Source organism: Procambarus clarkii, chromosome 32, assembly GCF_040958095.1.
Source record: "Procambarus clarkii isolate CNS0578487 chromosome 32, FALCON_Pclarkii_2.0, whole genome shotgun sequence".
Classification (NCBI taxonomy): domain Eukaryota; kingdom Metazoa; phylum Arthropoda; class Malacostraca; order Decapoda; family Cambaridae; genus Procambarus; species Procambarus clarkii.
Genome location: NC_091181.1, coordinates 28,185,867 through 28,206,576, shown reverse-complemented (window position 1 = coordinate 28,206,576; position 20,710 = coordinate 28,185,867). Strand labels below are relative to the sequence as shown.

Here is a 20,710-nt window from a genome sequence, read left to right as displayed (position 1 = left end):
CACTGCCTAATGAGGGGGGAAGATACCTGAAAGCTGCAAGACAACTCTCTTCAGCTACTGGGGGGCCTCGTAGCCTGGTGGATAGCGCGCAGGACTCGTAATTCTGTGGCGCGGGTTCGATTCCCACACGAGGCAGAAACAAATGGGCATAGTTTCTTTCACCCTGAATGCCCCTGTTACCTAGCAGTAAATAGGTACCTGGGAGTTAGTCGGCTGTCACGGGCTGCTTCCTGGGGGTGGAGGCCTGGTCGAGGACCGGGCCGCGGGGACACTAAAAGCCCCGAAATGATCTCAAGATAACCTCAAGATAGCTAAGAGAGCTGAACCTCACCGCTCCTGAGTGGCGGAGTCGAGGAGACATGATAACGACATCTAGGAGTCTGAGGTAAATGATAAGGTGGATAGGGAGGAAAACATGTCCAGTATCCGACAGGATAGAACAATGGGGGGGGGGGGAATGGTAGGGGACTCGGGACGTAGAGATTAGTAATGGAGATGCTAGGAACGGAAGTGTTTGTGCACGAGGAGAGGACAGTTGAGCAGAGGTTGTGGTGTTAAATGGGGGGGGGGGGGGAATGGAAGCCAGCACAAACATACACACAAACATACACATACATACAAACATACATGCCCGTACACGCGAACATTCATACACGCACTCGCAACTATTCATACACGTACACACATGCATACATTAACACATACATACACATACAAACATACATTCACATGCGCACAAATACACATACACATACCATTCCTGGCCCTATACATTACCGCCAGAATACATTACCGCCAGAATACATTACCGCCAGAATACATTACCGCCAGAATACATTACCGCCAGAATACATTACCGCCAGAATACATTACCGCCAGAATACATTACCGCCAGAATACATTACCGCCAGAATACATTACCGCCAGAATACATTACCGCCAGAATACATTACCGCCAGAATACATTACCGCCAGAATACATTACCGCCAGAATACAGTACCGCCAGAATACAGTACCGCCAGAATACAGTACCGCCAGAATACAGTACCGCCAGAATACATCACTACTGTATTACAACAAACAAACACATCACCTACATATACCTAGTCCAGCCAGATAGCTTAATTAAATTCACCAATTTTTTAATTACATTTATTAATTAAAGAACACGAAAATAATTTTTTTTTCGGGGGGGCCACACTGGATTATAGCTTGGGGGTGTTTGTTTGTTTGTCTGTCTGTCATATTGTTCGTTAATTATTTAACTGAAGGAAAATGATATATGCGATTGTATTAGTGTTGTAGGTACTGTATCTGTCGATGTGTCTGTCGTTGATGTAGCCATTGTAGTCTCTTGTGTTGTATAGCTCACTGTATCCCTTGTTGTATCTTTTGCTGTCTAGTTTTTGCTCCACTTTTCGCTGTATTCCTTGCTGTACTTCTCGTTGTGTATCCCTCGCTGTATCTCGCACTGTATCTCCTGCTCTGTATACCATTACACAATAATGAGTTCATTCTCGGCCACAGAGAGCGGTGGCGGCGCAGCCCACTGTGCCACGAAGCGTGTATGTATATATATATATATATATATATATATATATATATATATATATATATATATATATATATATATATAATATAATCTTCAGTTTATTTAAAATAATACATTTCCGAGTCATTGGAAACTATAACGTATAGAATCTTTACCCTTTGAGCTGGGATCTGGTGATGTTCGTCTAATTAAATGTTCGAGGTGTAATGTTCGAGACGTGGAAAATATATACCTCGGGTAGGGGGAGGGGGGGAGACATCAAACGCCGTTTATGGGAGCACATTGGTATTTGTGAACCCCTGAGGCAGGCTGTAACTGCTTCCTCTGGTACAGGTGATTACAGCAAGGAGTTGGGCTACTCTGTATTCACTTACTTAAAGCGAGTTAGCGGCTGTGTTCTCTAGCTTATCACGTCTGGAGGTCGTCATCTTTGGATCTCAATAGTTTCAATACGAGATCTGCGTTGAACAAGTTGAACAAGAACAACTGTTCAAGTTGTTCACTCGATAATTGTCGTGTTCTTTAAAGGACGTTATTATAATTTATATATATATATATATATATATATATATATATATATATATATATATATATATATATATATATATATATATATATATATATATATTGTGTAAATCTAAACAAAATAGAGATTTTGAATCCCTATTGAATCTCAAAATAGAGACTTTATAAAACAAAATAAAGCCATCTTTTGCCTCTTTGTATATAATAATTTACTATAGGTTATAATTTTAGTCTCTTTAAGACATTCCATGATATATAAAATTTTTGAACTATATATTAAAGTTTCAGCTGATCTTGCCTTGTATTTCACACTGAGGACGGAGCCATGACTCTGTACCGTCTCTGTTATTAAACTATATTATATTTAATTATATATAATTATATATTATATTAATATATATAAACTGAAGAATATATATATATCGACGCTTGGATATATATATATATATATATATATATATATATATATATATATATATATATATATATATATATATATATATATATATATATATATAATATATATATATTATATATAATATAAGGTTCTCGCGAGTGACCGGTTCCAGCACGGGCTCACGCGAGCTTAACGTTGCTCAATTAAGGACCGAACGACTTCACGAAGCGCCTCGCTCTAAGGGGCTCTATTCCCTAACAAAGAGAGCTCTTAGAGCTTCCCTCTGGCTGGGGACCTCACCTCAGCGGCCCTTGAACCCGTACTTACAACTCAAGTCTTCACTGGTTTGGTGACTTTGAATTCTTAGTGTGGTCTTAGTGCTTGTGGCTTCCTCCACGCTAGTGAGTGTGTGAGTGTGTGCGTGAGGGAGTGCGTGAGTACAGCTGGTGAGTGTGAGTGAGTTGAAGTAGCGATGAATCATAGGTCTAGCGAGATCGTCACTATTTATTCCTCAGGACGGTTCGTCTCCGATCATTCGTTCCGTTTCAGTGGAAGCTTGCGTACACGGTGGCAGGCGGTATCACGGGGTGGCAGGCGGTGGCAGGCGGTGTCAGGCGGTGTCAGACGTTGTCAGGCGTTGTCAGGCGGTGTCAGGCGGTGTCAACAGGCGCTACAACTACGCTAAAATGTCTCTCGTATGTTTATAAACACCGCTCTGAGCTAATTCAGAGGCCATGTGACAGGGCTAACCCTCAGCTTGGGCAGCTTCCGTGCTTGGAGACGAGAGAGATGAGATACAGCATCCGTGTTTGGAGACGAGAGAGATGAGATACAGCATCCGTGCTTGGAGACGAGAGAGATGAGATACAGCATCCGTGCTTGGAGACGAGAGAGATGAGATACAGCATCCGTGCTTGGAGATAGTATAGGGGATGAGAGGCACAGTTTTCGTGAGACTGACACGAAAAACGTCTCCAACGGCATAGAGAGAGAGAGACAGAGAGAGAGAGAGAGAGAGAGAGACAGACAGAGACAGAGACAGAGAGAGAGAGAGAGAGAAATACCAGAGAACCAATCGTCCTCAGGTGACGAACACCATCGCCTGTACCATATAATTTTTTTCAGAAGAGAATCAAATTCTACAATCATATTTCCTGGATTGTCTACCCCCCCCCCCCTCACCCCCCCCCCCTCCTCCCTGCCAGCACCAGAAGCATCAACCCCCTCCCCCTTACACCCCTCCCCCCCCTACACCCCTCCTCAAGAGCCAAGTCCACAGATTTAGTAGAGTATAAACCCTAAACACCGCTGTAGGTGGTGTGAAGAGTGCGCCAGGTCACCTCTCTGGGCGCCGACGGGCGGCTCCCTGGTCGCCATTACAACGTTTAAGCCAATAATCTAACTTTATTGAGGGTATCTGCCACGTATTATTCCCTCTACAAGCTTTAAATAATCTCCTAATTCTGCGATCAGTGGCAGGGAGGCAAATAGCAGCTCAAAAGGCCCATCATAATCTTGTGGCGGATGGCTCCCTTCTCTTCCTCCTCCTCCTCCTCTCCTTATCTTCCTGCTCCTCCTGTTCCTCTTGTTCCTGCTGCTGCAGCTGCTCCTGCTGCTCCTCCCACGGGTTCTCCACCCGCCCAGCCATTGTCAGGTCCCGCCACGACGCGTTACGCTGTGTAACCTTGTGTTATCTCCTAAATACATTCATGATTAAAGTAGGCAAATGGTAAAATGTTTGGAAGGCCCCCAAAAAATTTCTTCAATTTTTGTTGTCAGCGCCAGCGCTCTCCCTCCCTCCCTCCCTCCCACTCTCCCTCTCTCTCTCCTTCTCTCCTCCAATCACCCCTACTCCCCCCTCCCCACCCCAGGCTGCGCGCTTACTCTCATTAATTCCGCTACGTCAGCGCTGGCCCCGCCCCGCGGGCCGCCACTGGCCGCCACGGCCGCGGGCCCGCCAATCGCGGCCCGCTCCGTCCCCCAGTCCCGCCTTCCTCGTTATGCGCAGTTGAGTAATTTCGCCGGGTGACGTTAGCCAAGCTCCGCCTAAGGGCTGCTTTATGTTGAATATGTTTGAGCTATTGAAAACTTTCCCCGCGTCTCCCTTTCAATTCTAGCAAGTTTTAATACCGCGAGAGTCAGGCCTAAGCCTCTGTAAAGTTGCAATCAAGAAAAAACAAGGAACGAGCCTAAGTTTAAAGTGTTGACGAGGACGAGGCCAGCCCCGGGACCTTTCTCCAACACATCTACTCTCCCCGCCACAGCTAAGGTAAGTGCTGCCCCTACACAATGTTTAGCGCCCAAGATCCAGTTGGAATTCTTATTTCGGGAGAAGCTTACTAACGATTTGGCCAAGCTTGTGTGAATCTCAGATAATCTGGGGCCCCCTAATCAGCTTTTGTCACGTTTTTAAGATGTGATATTATCATTGACGGGGGTGTGGGCGGCCTGGTAGGCTGGGTGTTGGTGTGTGTGTGTGGCTTCCGGGCAACACTGGTGGTGGTGTGGCAGCCGGTTGTGTTGCTCAGGCTACCGGTTGTGTTCCTCTGGCTACTATTTGTGTTGCTCTGGCTACTAGTTGTTGCTCGGGCTACCAGTTGTGTTGCTCTAGCTACCAGTTGTGTTGCTCTGGCTACCAGTTGTGTTGCTCTGGCTACCAGTTGTGCTGCTCTGGCTACTATTTGTGTTGCTCTGGCTACTATTTGTGTTGCTCGGGCTACTATTTGTGTTGCTCTGGCTACCAGTTGTGTTGCTCTGGCTACCAGTTGTGTTGCTCTGGCTACCAGTTGTGTTGCTCTGGCTGCCAGTTGTGTTGCTCGGGCTACCAGTTGTGTTGCTCGGGCTACCAGTTGTGTTGCTCGGGCTACCAGTTGTGTTGCTCGGGCTACCAGTTGTGTTGCTCGGGCTACCAGTTGTGTTGCTCGGGCTGCCAGTTGTGTTGCTCGGGCTACCAGTTGTGTTGCTCGGGCTGCCAGTTGTGTTGCTCGGGCTACCAGTTGTGTTGCTCGGGCTGCCAGTTGTGTTGCTCGGGCTGCCAGTTGTGTTGCTCGGGCTACCAGTTGTGTTGCTCTGGCTACCAGTTGTGTTGCTCGGGCTACCAGTTGTGTTGCTCGGGCTACCAGTTGTGTTGCTCTGGCTACCAGTTGTGTTGCTCGGGCTACCAGTTGTGTTGCTCGGGCTACCAGTTGTGTTGCTCGGGCTACCAGTTGTGTTGCTCGGGCTACCAGTTGTGTTGCTCTGGCTACCAGTTGTGTTGCTCGGGCTGCCAGTTGTGTTGCTCGGGCTACCAGTTGTGTTGCTCGGGCTACCAGTTGTGTTGCTCTGGCTACCAGTTGTGTTGCTCTGGCTACCAGTTGTGTTGCTCGGGCTACCAGTTGTGTTGCTCTGGCTACCAGTTGTGTTGCTCTGGCTACCAGTTGTGTTGCTCGGGCTACCAGTTGTGTTGCTCGGGCTACCAGTTGTGTTGCTCGGGCTGCCAGTTGTGTTGCTCGGGCTACCAGTTGTGTTGCTCGGGCTACTAGTTGTTGCTCGGGCTGCCAGTTGTGTTGCTCGGGCTACCAGTTGTGTTGCTCGGGCTGCCAGTTGTGTTGCTCGGGCTGCCAGTTGTGTTGCTCGGGCTACCAGTTGTGTTGCTCAGACCTAGATCTTTCTAACCAATTTATTTTCCTCTATTATATCTACTACATATATTTCCTTCTAACACACACACACACACACACACACACACACACACACACACACACACACACACACACACACACACACACACACATACACACACACACATTAGTTGATTGACAGTTGAGAGGCGGGACCAAAGAGCCAGAGCTCAACCCCCGCAAGCACAACTAGGTGAGTACAACTAGGTGAGTACACACACACACACACACACACACACACACACACACACACACACACACACACACACACACACACACACACACAGGAAGCAGCCCGTAACTGCTGTCTAACTCCCAAGTACCTATTTATTGTTAGGTGAACAGGAGCATCAGCATGAGAGTAACTCTGCCCATTTCTGCCTCGGGCCCTTAGGATTACTACCCCCGAGTGCTGTCCACTCAGCCACGAGGCCCGGGCAATATATATATATATATATATATATATATATATATATATATATATATATATATATATATATATAATAATATGTGTGTGTGTGTACTCAATTCAATGTGTGTGTGTGTGTGTGTGTGTGTGTGTGTGTGTGTGTGTAATTACCTAAGTGTAGTTACAGGATGAGAGCTACGCTCGTGGTGTCCCGTCTTCCCAGTACTCTTTGTCATATATAAACTTTGAAACTACTGACGGTTTTGGCCTCCACCTTTCTTATGAAAATTAGTTTTTTGGGGGACAGGAAGCCTGTTTTCATATTGTTGTTTTGACTTTTGCTAAGTGAACAGCTGTATTAGGTGAAAGGAAACGTGCCCAATCGTTTCTCTCCTGCCCAGGAACCGCACCGGGTGACCCTCGACTGTGTGTCGAGAAAGTTAGTGTAGTGGGCGGCCTGTTGTGTGTGTGTGTGTGGTGGGCGGCCTGCTGTGTGTGTGTGTGTGTGTGTGTGGTGGGCGGCCGGTTGTGTGTGTGTGTGTGTGGTGGGCGGTCTGTTGTGTGTGTGGTGGGCGGCCTGTTGTGTGTGTGTGTGTGGTGGGCGGCCTGTTGTGTGTGTGTGTGTGGTGGGCGGCCTGCTGTGTGTGTGTGTGGTGGGCGGCCTGTTGTGTGTGTGTGTGGTGGGCGGCCTGTTGTGTGTGTGTGTGGTGGGCGGCCTGTTGTGTGTGTGTGTGTGTGGTGGGCGGCCTGCTGTGTGTGTGTGTGGTGGGCGGTCTGTTGTGTGTGTGGTGGGCGGCCTGTTGTGTGTGTGGTGGGCGGTCTGTTGTGTGTGTGTGGTGGGCAGTCTGTTGTGTGTGTGTGTGGTGGGCGGCCTGTTGTGTGTGTGGTGGGCAGTCTGTTGTGCGTGTGGTGGGCGGCCTGTTGTGTGTGTGGTGGGCGGCCTGCTGTGTGTGTGTGTGGTGGGCGGCCTGTTGTGTGTGTGGTGGGCGGTCTGTTGTGTATGTGGTGGGCAGTCTGTTGTGTGTGTGTGTGGTGGGCGGCCTGTTGTGTGTGTGGTGGGCAGTCTGTTGTGCGTGTGGTGGGCGGCCTGTTGTGTGTGTGGTGGGCGGTCTGTTGTGTGTGTGGTGGGCGGCCTGTTGTGTGTGTGTGTGGTGGGCGGTCTGTTGTGTGTGTGGTGAACGGTCTGTTGTGTGTGTGGTGGGCGGTCTGTTGTGTGTGTGTGTGGTGGGCGGCCTGTTGTGTGTGTGTGTGTGTGTGTGTGGTGGGCAGTCTGTTGTGTGTGGTGGGCGGCCTGTTGTGTGTGTGTGTGGTGGGCAGTCTGTTGTGTGTGTGGTGGGCGGCCTGCTGTGTGTGTGGTGGGCGGCCTGTTGTGTGTGTGGTGGGCGGCCTGTTGTGTGTGTGTGTGTGTGGTGGGCAGTCTGTTGTGTGTGTGGTGGGCGGCCTGTTGTGTGTGTGTGTGGTGGGCAGTCTGTTGTGTGTGTGGTGGGCGGCCTGTTGTGTGTGTGTGTGGTGGGCGGCCTGTTGTGTGTGTGGTGGGCGGCCTGTTGTGTGTGTGGTGGGCGGCCTGTTGTGTGTGTGGTGGGCGGCCTGTTGTGTGTGTGGTGGGCGGCCTGTTGTGTGTGTGGTGGGCGGCCTGTTGTGTGTGTGTGTGTGGTGGGCGGCCTGTTGTGTGTGTGTGTGGTGGGCGGCCTGTTGTGTGTGTGGTGGGTGGCCTGTTGTGTGTGTGGTGGGTGGCCTATTGTGTGTGTGTGGTGGGCGGCCTGTTGTGTGTGTGTGTGGGGTGGGCGGCCTGTTGTGTGTGTGGTGAGCGGCCTGTTGTGTGTGGTGGGCGGCCTGTTGTGTGTGTGGTGGGCGGCCTGCTGTGTGTGTGGTGGGCGGCCTGTTGTGTGTGTGGTGGGCAGTCTGTTGTGTGTGTGTGTGGTGGGCAGTCTGTTGTGTGTGTGTGTGGTGGGCAGTCTGTTGTGTGTGTGGTGGGCGGCCTGCTGTGTGTGTGGTGGGCGGCCTGTTGTGTGTGTGGTGGGCGGCCTGTTGTGTGTGTGTGTGTGGTGGGCAGTCTGTTGTGTGTGTGGTGGGCGGCCTGTTGTGTGTGTGTGTGTGGTGGGCAGTCTGTTGTGTGTGTGGTGGGCGGCCTGCTGTGTGTGTGGTGGGCGGCCTGTTGTGTGTGTGTGTGTGTGTGTGGTGGGCAGTCTGTTGTGTGTGTGGTGGGCGGCCTGTTGTGTGTGTGTGTGGTGGGCAGTCTGTTGTGTGTGTGGTGGGCGGCCTGTTGTGTGTGTGGTGGGCAGTCTGTTGTGTGTGTGGTGGGCGGCCTGCTGTGTGTGTGGTGGGCGGCCTGTTGTGTGTGTGGTGGGCAGTCTGTTGTGTGTGTGTGGTGGGCAGTCTGTTGTGTGTGTGTGGTGGGCAGTCTGTTGTGTGTGTGTGTGGTGGGCAGTCTGTTGTGTGTGTGGTGGGCGGCCTGCTGTGTGTGTGGTGGGCGGCCTGTTGTGTGTGTGGTGGGCGGTCTGTTGTGTGTGTGTGTGGTGGGCGGTCTGTTGTGTGTGTGGTGGGCAGTCTGTTGTGTGTGTGTGGTGGGCAGTCTGTTGTGTGTGTGTGTGGTGGGCAGTCTGTTGTGTGTGTGGTGGGCGGCCTGTTGGATGTGTGGTGGGCGGTCTGTTGTGTGTGTGGTGGGCGGCCTGTTGTGTGTGTGTGTGGTGGTCAGTCTGTTGTGTGTGTGGTGGGCGGCCTGTTGTGTGTGTGGTGGGCGGCCTGTTGTGTGTGTGGTGGGCGGCCTGTTGTGTGTGTGGTGGGCGGCCTGTTGTGTGTGTGGTGGGCGGCCTGTTGTGTGTGTGGTGGGCGGTCTGTTGTGTGTGTGGTGGGCGGTCTGTTGTGTGTGAGGTGGCGGTCTGTTGTGTGTGTGTGTGGTGGGCGGCCTGTTGTGTGTGTGTGTGGTGGGCGGCCTGTTGTGTGTGTGTGTGGTGGGCGGCCTGTTGTGTGTGTGTGTGGTGGGCGGCCTGTTGTGTGTGTGTGTGGTGGGCGGCCTGTTGTGTGTGTGTGTGGTGGGCGGCCTGTTGTGTGTGTGTGTGGTGGGCGGCCTGTTGTGTGTGTGTGTGGTGGGCGGCCTGTTGTGTGTGTGTGTGGTGGGCGGCCTGTTGTGTGTGTGTGTGGTGGGCGGCCTGTTGTGTGTGTGTGTGGTGGGCGGCCTGTTGTGTGTGTGTGATGGGCGGCCTGTTGTGTGTGTGTGTGGTGGGATGCCTGATGTGTGTGTGTGTGGTGGGCGGCCTGTTGTGTGTGTGTGGTGGGCGGCCTCTTGTGTGTGTGTGTGTGTGGTGGGCGGCCTGTTGTGTGTGGGGTGGGTGGCCTGTTGTGTGTGGGGTGGGTGGCCTGTTGCGTGTGTGTTGGGCGGCCTGTTGTGTGTGTGGTGGGCGGCCTGTTGTGTGTGTGTGTGGTGGGCGGCCTGTTGTGTGTGTGTGTGGTGGGCGGCCTGTTGTGTGTGTGGTGAGCGGCCTGTTGTGTGTGGTGGGCGGCCTGTTGTGTGTGTGGTGGGCGGCCTGCTGTGTGTGTGGTGGGCGGCCTGTTGTGTGTGTGGTGGGCAGTCTGTTGTGTGTGTGTGTGGTGGGCAGTCTGTTGTGTGTGTGTGTGGTGGGCAGTCTGTTGTGTGTGTGGTGGGCGGCCTGCTGTGTGTGTGGTGGGCGGCCTGTTGTGTGTGTGGTGGGCGGCCTGTTGTGTGTGTGTGTGTGTGTGTGTGTGTGTGTGGTGGGCAGTCTGTTGTGTGTGGTGGGCGGCCTGTTGTGTGTGTGTGTGTGGTGGGCAGTCTGTTGTGTGTGTGGTGGGCGGCCTGCTGTGTGTGTGGTGGGCGGCCTGTTGTGTGTGTGGTGGGCGGCCTGTTGTGTGTGTGTGTGTGTGTGTGGTGGGCAGTCTGTTGTGTGTGTGGTGGGCGGCCTGTTGTGTGTGTGTGTGGTGGGCAGTCTGTTGTGTGTGTGGTGGGCGGCCTGTTGTGTGTGTGGTGGGCAGTCTGTTGTGTGTGTGGTGGGCGGCCTGCTGTGTGTGTGGTGGGCGGCCTGTTGTGTGTGTGGTGGGCAGTCTGTTGTGTGTGTGTGGTGGGCAGTCTGTTGTGTGTGTGTGGTGGGCAGTCTGTTGTGTGTGTGTGTGGTGGGCAGTCTGTTGTGTGTGTGGTGGGCGGCCTGCTGTGTGTGTGGTGGGCGGCCTGTTGTGTGTGTGGTGGGCGGTCTGTTGTGTGTGTGTGTGGTGGGCGGTCTGTTGTGTGTGTGGTGGGCAGTCTGTTGTGTGTGTGTGGTGGGCAGTCTGTTGTGTGTGTGTGTGGTGGGCAGTCTGTTGTGTGTGTGGTGGGCGGCCTGTTGGATGTGTGGTGGGCGGTCTGTTGTGTGTGTGGTGGGCGGCCTGTTGTGTGTGTGTGTGGTGGTCAGTCTGTTGTGTGTGTGGTGGGCGGCCTGTTGTGTGTGTGGTGGGCGGCCTGTTGTGTGTGTGGTGGGCGGCCTGTTGTGTGTGTGGTGGGCGGCCTGTTGTGTGTGTGGTGGGCGGCCTGTTGTGTGTGTGGTGGGCGGTCTGTTGTGTGTGTGGTGGGCGGTCTGTTGTGTGTGAGGTGGCGGTCTGTTGTGTGTGTGTGTGGTGGGCGGCCTGTTGTGTGTGTGTGTGGTGGGCGGCCTGTTGTGTGTGTGTGTGGTGGGCGGCCTGTTGTGTATGTGTGTGGTGGGCGGCCTGTTGTGTGTGTGTGTGGTGGGCGGCCTGTTGTGTGTGTGTGTGGTGGGCGGCCTGTTGTGTGTGTGTGTGGTGGGCGGCCTGTTGTGTGTGTGTGTGGTGGGCGGCCTGTTGTGTGTGTGTGTGGTGGGCGGCCTGTTGTGTGTGTGTGTGGTGGGCGGCCTGTTGTGTGTGTGTGGTGGGCGGCCTGTTGTGTGTGTGTGTGGTGGGCGGCCTGTTGTGTGTGTGTGTGGTGGGCGGCCTGTTGTGTGTGTGTGTGGTGGGCGGCCTGTTGTGTGTGTGTGTGGTGGGCGGCCTGTTGTGTGTGTGTGTGGTGGGCGGCCTGTTGTGTGTGTGTGGTGGGCGGCCTGTTGTGTGTGTGTGGTGGGCGGCCTGTTGTGTGTGTGTGGTGGGCAGCCTGTTGTGTGTGTGTGGTGGGCAGCCTGTTGTGTGTGTGTGGTGGGCGGCCTGTTGTGTGTGTGTGGTGGGTGGCCTGTTGTGTGTGTGGTGGGCGGCCTGTTGTGTGTGTGTGAGGTGGGCGGCCTGTTGTGTGTGTGTGGTGGGCGGCCTGTTGTGTGTGTGTGGTGGGTGGCCTGTTGTGTGTGTGGTGGGCGGCCTGTTGTGTGTGTGTGTGTGTGTGTGGTGGGCGGCCTGTTGTGTGTGTGTGTGTGTGTGTGGTGGGCGGCCTGTTTTGTGTGGGGTGGGTGGCCTGTTGCGTGTGTGTTGGGCGGCCTGTTGTGTGTGTGGTGGGCGGCCTGTTGTGTGTGGTGGGCGGCCTGGTATGTGTGTGTGGTGGGCGGCCTGTTGTGTGTGTGTGATGGGCGGCCTGTTGTGTGTGTGTGTGGTGGGATGCCTGATGTGTGTGTGTGTGGTGGGCGGCCTGTTGTGTGTGTGTGGTGGGCGGCCTGTTGTGTGTGTGTGGTGGGCGGCCTCTTGTGTGTGTGTGTGTGTGGTGGGCGGCCTGTTGTGTGTGGGGTGGGTGGCCTGTTGTGTGTGGGGTGGGTGGCCTGTTGCGTGTGTGTTGGGCGGCCTGTTGTGTGTGTGTTGGGCGGCCTGTTGTGTGTGTGGTGGGCGGCCTGTTGTGTGTGTGTGTGGTGGGCGGCCTGTTGTGTGTGTGTGTGGTGGGCGGCCTGTTGTGTGTGTGTGTGGTGGGCGGCCTGTTGTGTGTGTGTGTGGTGGGCGGCCTGTTGTGTGTGTGTGTGGTGGGCGGCCTGTTGTGTGTGTGTGGTGGGCGGCCTGTTGCGTGTGTGTGGTGGGCGGCCTGTCGTGTGTGTGGTGGGCGGCCTGTTGTGTGTGTGTGTGTGGTGGGCGGCCTGTTGTGTGTGTGTGTGTGTGTGGTGGGCGGCCTGTTGTGTGTGTGTGTGGTGGGCGGCCTGTTGTGTGTGTGTGATGGGCGGCTTGTTGTGTGTGTGTGTGTGATGGGCGGCCTGTTGTGTGTGTGGTGGGCGGCCTGTTGTGTGTGTGTGTGGTGGGCGGCCTGTTGTGTGTGGGGTGGGCGGCCTGTTGTGTGTGTGTGTGTGGTGGGCGGCCTGTTGTGTGTGTGTGGTGGGCGGCCTGTTGTGTGTATGGTGGGTAAAACCTTGACTTGGTACCTCCCGCAGCCCTCAGTAACCAGCCTGGTTGTAATAACCTCTGTCACGTCGTGGTTCAGCGGGTTACGGTGCGCGTCTGGTGTTAACCGGGAGAAACCAGCTTCCATCCCCCAAACTACGACCATGATTTTTCCTAATAATTATAATAATATTAATAACGAGAAAACCAACTGGAGCAACTGAGATGCCTCGAACCAGCGATCAATAAACTCCCATTGTTATTTCATTGCGTTGTGATGTGGGGCGTGAGAGTGTGGTCGGGTCGACGATAAAAACCCTGGAGCCAGATTCACGAAAGCATTTACGCAAATACTTACGAACGTGTACATCTTTCCTCAATCTTTGACGGCTTTGGTTACATTTATTAAACAGTTTACAAGCATGAAAACTTGCCAATCAACTGTTGTTATTGTTATAAACAGCCTCCTGGTGCTTCGCAGCTCATTAACTGTTTAAGAATTGGAAACAAAGTCGCCAAAGATTGAGAAAAGATGTACAGGTTCGTAAGTGCTTGCGTAAGTACTTTCGTGAATCTGGCCCTTGGTTGGGCACCAGTTCGGGGCCTCCAAAACCTTCCAGTCGGGTTCCGGGCTGGTCGACTTGTGTACCATCGTGGTTAAGTCGGTTAAGGCTGGTTGTCTGGGAATCACAAGAACGCTGGTTCGAGTCCCTCCAGTGCCCTCAATCGTTGAGATGATGGGAGGGGGGAGGGGTACTATCAGGGGTTGGGCTCGAACTGCTGTCTCGAGTATCGTGAGAGACATAGTGCCCACTTGAGTAACAAAAAATGGGAATAGGGTACAATTCTGGATACCACCGGCTGAGTGTGTCAGGGCGGCCAGTAGCTGCCTTAAGTAAGTCACTTAAGAGAGAGTGACTTACTTAAGGCAGTGACTTGCTTAAGAGAGAGTGACTTACTTAAGACAGTAAGTCACTGCCTTAAGTCACTGCCTTAAGTAAGTCACTGCCTTAAGTCACTGCTTTAAGTAAGTCACTGGCTTAAGTAAGTCACTGCCCTAAGTCAGTCACTGCCCTAAGTAAGTCACTGTCTTAAGTAAGTCACTGCCTTAAGTAAGTCACTGCCTTAAGTCACTGGCTTAAGTAAGTCACTGCCCTTAGTAAGTCACTGCCCTAAGTAAGTCACTGCCTTAAGCCAGTCTTTCAGACAGCCTCTTACTTGCTTAGTGACGGCACACGACAATTTACCAACAGCAATAACGTAGAGAATCCGTTAATTTAACGTTAATGCCCAAGACAAAAACTTAGTTATTGTATTATAATTTGCGTGAACGAGTTCAATCCCGACATGACTTTTCCTCTGGATGCGGATTATGTTGTCCAAATTAGTGAACTGGGCCAATGTGCTGAAGTAAAATAGGCCTGAGTAACAGTGAAAAGTAGGCCTATGTAACTGAGAAATAGGCATAAATAATAAAATAAAATAGGAATAAATAATAAAATCAAATAGACCTATTTAAAAGTAAAGTAGGCCTATTTAACGAAATAAAGTAGGCTTTTGTAGCAGTGAAACCGGCCTATATTGTAAAGTGGAGTAGGCGTGATTAGTGATTCGTTAAACGTGACACATTTCACTGCCTCGGATTGGAAGCTTTAAGCTGGGATTGTTGACATGGCGGTGGTGTGGGGGCGGCCAGGTGTGTGGTGGGCGGCCAGGTGTGTGGTGGGGCGGCCAGGTGTATGGTGGGGCGGCCAGGTGTATGGTGGGCGGCCAGGTGTGTGGTGGGGCGGCCAGGTGTATGGTGGGGCGGCCAGGTGTATGGTGGGCGGCCAGGTGTGTGGTGGGGCGGCCAGGTGTGTGGTGGGCGGCCAGGTGTATGGTGGGGCGGCCAGGTGTGTGGTGGGCGGCCAGGTGTATGGTGGGCGGCCAGGTGTATGGTGGGGCGGCCAGGTGTATGGTGGGCGGCCAGGTGTATGGTGAACGGCCAGGTGTATGGTGAACGGCCAGGTGTATGGTGGGCGGCCAGGTGTATGGTGGACGGCCAGGTGTATGGTGGGCGGCCAGGTGTGTGGTGGGGCGGCCAGGTGTATGGTGGACGGCCAGGTGTATGGTGGGGCGGCCAGGTGTATGGTGGACGGCCAGGTGTATGGTGGGCGGCCAGGTGTGTGGTGGGGCGGCCAGGTGTGTGGTGGACGGCCAGGTGTGTGGTGGACGGCCAGGTGTGTGGTGGACGGCCAGGTGTGTGGTGGGGCGGCCAGGTGTATGGTGGACGGCCAGGTGTATGGTGGGCGGCCAGGTGTGTGGTGGGGCGGCCAGGTGAATGGTGGGGCGGCCAGGTGTATGGTGGGGCGGCCAGGTGTATGGTGGGGCGGCCAGGTGTATGGTGGGGCGGCCAGGTGTGTGGTGGGGCGGCCAGGTGTATGGTGGGCGGCCAGGTGTGTGGTGGGGCGGCCAGGTGTATGGTGGGCGGCCAGGTGTATGGTGGGGCGGCCAGGTGTATGGTGGGGCGGCCAGGTGTGTGGTGGGGCGGCCAGGTGTATGGTGGGGCGGCCAGGTGTATGGTGGGCGGCCAGGTGTATGGTGGGGCGGCCAGGTGTATGGTGGGCGGCCAGGTGTATGGTGGGGCGGCCAGGTGTATGGTGGGGTGGCCAGGTGTATGGTGGGGCGGCCAGGTGTATGGTGGGGCGGCCAGGTGTGTGTATATCAGACCAATCTTGATTATAGATATACTGAGTGCACCTAGAATAGGATTATATATATATATATATATATATATATATATATATATATATATATATATATATATATATATATATATTGTGACGGTAACGCGTTGGTGTTCGGCTGTTCAAAGCTAGGGGTATGGCCTCGTCACATAGAATAAAAAAAAAATAGAAAATCTGGAACTTCGTCTGTGGTAAGGTAAGGAGAAGACACACAAAACACAAGTAAATTTTAACAATGGAATTTTAATTACGTTAAAGAAATCAAAACATGAATAAAATGGACATACAAATTCGTATAATAAAATCAATCAATCAAAATAATAAGAATAATCAAATGACAAAATGAAAAGTTACGTTAAGACAAGTGAGTAATAACAAACTGTGCAATATACAATAAAATGAGAGGTGCAGGAATATTGGCTTTAAGCTATCACCTCTCTTAGTACACGTAAGCCACAGCTCAGTCTACCAAGAAGACGTGTTAACCGTATGAAAGCGCTGAATATTCTGAGGACTGAGGTCGTGGCGGCCCCAGACGTCAAGTAGTATGGTGGGTGGAGTGCAGTTGCAGCTAGACCGGCGGCCAATCAGCGAGGAGCCGGCAACAAGACAGGTAGTTTGGCGGTTTGAGGTGGAGCAGGTGTTCCTGGCTGCATACGTTTTGCTCTCTGGCAAACCTTGGAGATGATGTCGTTGTTGGACATTTCTTCCATAGTAGTTTTATATATTTGTAGCGACGTATTTTTGAAGGGAAGAGCAGGCTCAATCTCTTGGAGGAGATTATTGTCACAATAAATATATATATATATATATATATATATATATATATATATATATATATATATATATATTGTATGTATGTATGTATGTATGTGACTTACACACACACATTTCTCTCGCTTTTATTAGATTTACATTTAAAATCTGGAATCGAATTAACATGAATGACTTCTGTGCCTAACCTGTTCCGTTTCTGACAGCTCTAACACTGAATTAGTTCTTCCTGGTATCTGTATGATTCATTTGCGTCTTCAGTTTCCATCTATGACCTCTCGTTCTGCTGTTCCTAGCTTTGAACAGCTGTGCTTTGTCTATTATGTTAATTTTCTTCAGAATCTTTTATGTTGTTATCATGTCCCCCCTTTTATCATGTTATCATTTATAGTTCTCCTAATCTTTCCTCATAGCTCTATCCCCTCGGCTCCGGAACCAGTCTTGTTGCACATTTTTGGACGTTTTGTGTAGCGTGCGGTTAACATCCTTATGCCGGGAAAATAATCATCATTTCAACTGCCTATGTGAAATGTTTTCCAAATGCATAATAAAGAATGATGTGATGGTGTGTGTGTGTGTGTGTGCGCGTGTGTGCTTTCGGGGGTTGAGCTCTGGCTCTTTGGTCCCGCCTTTCAACCGTGAATCAACTGGTGTACAGATTCCTGAGCCTACTGGGCTCTATATCATATCTACATTTGAAACTGTGTATGGAGTCAGCCTCCACCACATCACTGCCTAATGCATTCCATTTGTCTACAACTCTGACACTGAAAAAATTCTGTCTCTGTGGCTGATTTGAGTAATACGTTTCCACCTGTGTTCCCTTGTTTGTGTCCCACCCGTGCTAAATAGTTTGTCTTTGTCCACCCTGTCAATTCCCCTGAGAATTTTGTAGGTGGTAATCATGTCTCCCCTTACTCTTCTGTCTTCCAGGAACGTGAGGTTCAGTTCCCGTAGCCTCTCCTCGTAGCTCATACATTGGTGTGTATATATGTATGTGTACTCACCTATCTGTGCCTGCAGGATCGAGTATTTTTGGGGGGGTTGGATTCCATTCCATAAGGCTCTCAAGAGGCTAATAAGACCTGGGTGATCTCTACCAAGGGAAGAGGGGGGGGGGAGGGCGGGGGGAGGGAAGGTTGCGGGTGAGGGGGAGAGGATGAGGGGAGAAGCAGAGGGGAGCAAGGAAGACGAAATAGGCTGGACAAAAGTATGCGGCCGGACACTTTAGATTTCAAAGTTGATTCTGTAGTCAGGTGTGTCGAAATTAGTCCAGGAAACTGGACTAATCGCCATTATATATCGCCATTATATAAGAATCAAGGCACCTGCAGAAGGCCCATTGGCCCATATGAGGCAGCTCCTATTTATCTCACCCACCAAACTCATTCCTGCGTGTGTGTGTAACCTACGCTCGAAACACTCCAGGGCTCCCACGTCTATATGTGTTATACCCGGTATAACATAAAATCAACAACCATATTCCTGGTATTTTCTCAGGTCTTTTATCTAAATCTAAATTTGTAACTAATTTGTGTAACTAATTTGTAACCAGTGTTGTGTTGATCTATCATAATATCCTCCTCCTCCTCTCCCCCCTTTCGTTATACCCTCGGGTCTATTGATAGACCTCAGGTCATACTAGTCTTTACTCTGAACCATTCTTGAGAATGGAAATGAAGCTTGCTTAAAACTGTCTCCATATGGGAGGCTTCAGACTTGGCCCGTGCTGGAGACCTTTAAAGGGGAGGTGGGGGAGTCCCCCCAGCAAGCTTATATTGCTTGCTGGGGGGGGGGGTACTCTGGGGGGGGGGGGTATTCTGGGGTGGTACTCTGGGGGGGTACTTTGGGGAGGTACTCTGGGGGGGTACTCTGGGGGGGGGTTAAGGGGTTGATTGTTGCAAAATATGTCCCGCCTTAAGGCGTGTCCTATTAAAACACTATTAAAAATAACTAAATAATTGCAATATTATTAACAACAGCAACATCAACAACGACAGAAATTCACTAAAAATAGTAACATCTTCTCCAGTGATATTGCCAAAAAAAAAATTATAAAGTTGTTAGCAGTATCCATGGCAGAGAGTGTAAGTAAGGTACATGTAACTCGAAAAGAGTACATGTAACTCAAATATGGCACATGTAACTTACACATGGAAAAACGGCGAAGCAGACAGCAGCAGATGTAAGGGGAAACCAGATGGACAAAGAATCTATGGCATTGTTTTGCCATCTATGTTGTTGTTGTTAAAGATTCGTTACCTGGAATAAAAAAAGTTCCAAGTAGCACGGGCTATGGTGAGCCCGTAGTGCCATAAATTGCCATCTATGAAAGTCTGAGTATCCAATTGACAGATTAAATGCCCCCCCCCCCCAAAAAAAAAAAAACTTTTAATGTCAAGCAAATATATTTTTGAGACAGGAATGTAAATTGAACCGAAATCGTGGTTCTATGGTTCGATTGAACCTAATTGAATATAAGGGGAACAAATTTTGAATCACACGTCCAACTTTGCATAAAATGGATCCATTTTGTTTTTTTTTTCGTTTCCAAGATCCGTTTCTAAGGTTCTCCGGGCTGGCTTGAGGAATTAACGAAACTGCGGGCAGATAACACGTGACACGTGATAGCGATATCGTGACGTGATAGCTACATCGTGACACGTGATAGCTAAATCGTGACAGATGACAGGTATATCAGCGAACCTCGTCCACATGCATCTGGTCGACGTCTGAAATACTCAAGCGAGGCTGCATCTGTTCCCAAAAAAATAATCCACAATCCTGTTTTTAAAGCGGTATTTACCACCAAGTTTTCCTTAATCTAAAATTTCTCCCGTTTAAAGATATATTACATTGTTGTTGTTTCATGATTCTGGTTTGGTGTCGAAAAATGAAGTCTAGTCTTGTGTGTGCAGACATTTTCCTGGACGAGTGCGGTGCGTGTGTGTGTGTGTGTGTGTGTGTGTGTGTGTGTGTGTGTGTGTGTGTGTGTGTGTGTGATTACTGCGGGTCACCTGTAGTTAATGTTTTGGTGTAGGACGAGGGTGGATCACCACGGCCTGCAGTGTTGAGGAATGTAGGGGTGGGGGGGGGGGGTAGGGGAAGGGATAGAATTCCCCTCACTAATTTCTCCACCACACCCCCAGTGGCCTCTATGGGTCTCCAGGGACGGAGGGGGATAGGGGAGAAAATTATGTGATGGGAGATGATGGTGATTGTCATGGTGGTGGTGGTGATAGTGATGATTGTAACTATATGATGGTGCGGGATGGTGGTTTAAGTCAAGTACCCCCCTCCCCCCACGTTTCTTGACTACATTTCTTAGCTAAATTAATAATGTGTGTGTGTGTGCGTGTGTGTGTGTGTGCGCGTGTGTGTGTGTGTGCGCGCGCGTGTGTGTGCGCGTGTGCGTGCGTGTGTGTGCTCACCTAGATGTACTCGCGTAGATACGATTGCAGGGTCAAGCTTTAGCTCCGATGTTTAGGCCTTTTTTGCCATTATTACATTCAAAATTCCGTACTCTTTATTTCTACAACTTTTTTCATTTATTTCGTTCCATATATTGGCGACTTAACCCTCAAGACTAAGGCTCCTCTGGGGCTCAGTTTCAATTTATGTTCACTCGTTCTGTTGTTCCTAGCTTTGAACACACATATAAAGTCTGCTTGTCATTCCCATTAGAATCTTGTATGTCGTTATCATGTCCTCCCTGTTCATTCCTACCTCTGTGGAGAGTCCCAGTTCCGTCGTTTTATTTAAAATGATAAATATAACACTATATTTCATCTTTTTATTTGTTCCTGCAATTTTGCCAATACAAAATGGGACTAATTATATAATCTAGAGCTAATTATTATCGTTCGGTTCGGTTCGGTTTGGCCACTTTTTTTAATATAATCATAATTGCATGATCGTGATCTCTCATGTGTTCGAACAATACATTACAAAACCTATTTGAACGCTATGAACATTTTGCTTAATGCTTTTTTTCTTCAAAAAATAGTTTCGAGTTTCTCCAATGAACACTTTATTACAGCTTTGACAAAGAGATTTCCCAAACACTACTCTCGTCGGAAACTGTTGAGTTCTACGTTAAATATGTTCAACCGAAGCTGAGTTCTCAAATGCAACAGCTTCGAGGCACGAGGCTGCTGTGCTCTCTGTAGACGAAAGCCTCGTCGTAAATATTTCTATGAAAGCCTATCCCATGCGCTAGGAGTATATATCATTAATTTGGCTCGGTAAAAGGCATTATCAGTTAATAATGAGGAAGTGTATTTTGACCAACGAGATTATCAAGCTGTTAAGAACAGCTAAAACAAGAAATATGAAAAGCAAAATGAAATTATGAAGCGTGTATAGCGAGGCAGGTAAATAAACTAAGTCTCTAAGTTTCTCTCAGCACTGTCAAACACAGGTAAGGGAAAAAGGTTGGTCTTTGA

The 20,710-nt window shown here is 50.4% G+C and overlaps 1 protein-coding gene across 2 annotated transcripts in view; it reads left to right on the top strand.

Moving 5' to 3' along the window:
• The window catches only part of LOC123750198 (homeobox protein OTX2), a 223,601-nt gene that overhangs the window by 108,204 nt on the left and 94,687 nt on the right, over nt 1-20,710 (top strand). The window lies entirely within an intron of this gene.